The sequence below is a fragment of the Belonocnema kinseyi genome, chromosome 2 (assembly GCF_010883055.1).
Source record: "Belonocnema kinseyi isolate 2016_QV_RU_SX_M_011 chromosome 2, B_treatae_v1, whole genome shotgun sequence".
Classification (NCBI taxonomy): Eukaryota; Metazoa; Arthropoda; class Insecta; order Hymenoptera; family Cynipidae; genus Belonocnema; species Belonocnema kinseyi.
The window spans coordinates 152220031-152221892 of record NC_046658.1 but is presented as its reverse complement, the minus strand read 5'-3'; positions in this window follow the sequence as shown (position 1 = coordinate 152221892).

Below are 1862 nucleotides of genomic sequence, written 5' to 3'. Positions count from 1 at the left end.
AATTAATTTGCAGACAAAGTTGTATTTACGTGGTAGACAGGGGTTGATTTTTGACGTTCAGTGTTGAAGCCCAAAATTCGTATCGGGTATTTTCGAGAAGCCGACAAAGTTGTATTTACGTGGTAGACAGGGGTTGATTTTCGACGTTAAGGGTTGAAGTTAAAAATCGTATTGGGTATTTTCGAGGAGCCCAAAAATAAGAGACTCTATTTCCATTCAAAAATTCTAGCAAAATTGATTTCTTGACAAAGTAGGATCCACGTGGGTTGACTTTTGACATTAAGGGTTGAAGCCCAAAAATTGTAGCGTGTATTTTCGAGGAGCCCAAAAATCAGAGATTTCATTTCCCTCAAAAAATCCTGCAAAAATTTATTTGCAGACAAAGTGGTGTGAACGTGGTAGAGAGGTGTTGATTTTCGACGTTAAGGGTGGAAGTTAAAAATCGTATGGGGTATTTTCGAGCAGCCCAAAAATAAGAGACTCTATTTCTATTAAAAAATTCTAGCAAAATTGATTTCTTGACAAAGTAGTATCCACGTGGGTTGATTTTTGACGTTAAGGGTTGCAGCTCAAAAATTGTAGCGTGTATGTTCGAGGAGCCCAAAAATCAGAGACTCTATTCCCATTAAAAAATTCTACAAAAATTAATCTGCAGACAAAGTTTTATTTACGTGGTAGACGTGGTAGACAGAAGTTGATTTTTGACGTTCAGGGTTGAAGCCCAAAAATTGTAGCGTGTATTTTCGAAGAGTCCAAACATCAGAGGCTCTATTTCTATTACAAAACTCTACAAAAATTAATTTGCAGACAAAGTTGTATTTACGTCGTACACAGGGGTTGATTTTTGACGTTCAGGTTTGAAGCCCAAAAATCGTATCGGGTATTTTCGAGGAGCCCAAAAATCAGAGACTCTATTTCCCTTCAAACTCCTACAAAAATTTATTTGCAGACAAAGTTTTATTTACGTAGTAGATAGTGGTTGATTTTCGACGTTAAGGGTTGAAGTTAAAAATCGTATCGGGTATTTTCGAGGAGCCCAAAAATAAGAGACTCTATTTCCATTAAAAAATTCTAGCAAAATTGATTTCTTGACAAAGTAGTATCCACGTGGGTTGATTTTTGACATTAAGGGTTGAAGCCCAAAAATTGTAGCGTGTATTTTCGAGGATCCCAAAAATCAGAGACTCTATATCCATTAAAAAATTCCACAAAAATTAATTTGCAGACAAAGTTGTATTAACGTGTTTGAGAGGGGTTGACTTTTGACGTTCAGGGTTGAAGCCCAAAAATCGTATCGGGTATTTTCGAGGAGCCCAAAAATCAGAGACTCTATTTCCCTTAAAAAATCCTACAAAAATTTATTTGCAAAGTTGTATTTACGTAGTAGAGAGGGGTTGATTTTCGACTATAAGGGTTGAAGTTAAAAATCGTATCGGGTATTTTCGAGGAGCCCAAGAATAAGAGACTCTATTTCCATTAAAAAATTCTAGCAAAATTGGTTTCTTGAAAAAGTAGTATCCACGTGGGTTAATTTTCGACGTTAAGGGTTGAAGCTCAAAAATTGTAGCGTGTATTTTCGAAGAGCCCAAAAATCAGAGGCTCTATTTCTATTACAAAACTCTACAAAAATTAATTTGTAGACAAAGTTGTATTTACGTCGTAGACAGGGGTTGATTTTTGACGTTCAGGGTTGAAGCTTAAAAACCGTGTCGGGTATTTTCGAGGAGCCCAAAAATCAGAGACTTTATTTCCCTTAAAAAATCCTGCAAAAATTTATTTGCAGACAAAGTTGTGTGAACGTGGTAGAGAGGTGTTGATTTTCGACGTTAAGTGTGGAAGTTAAAAATCGTATCGGGTATTTT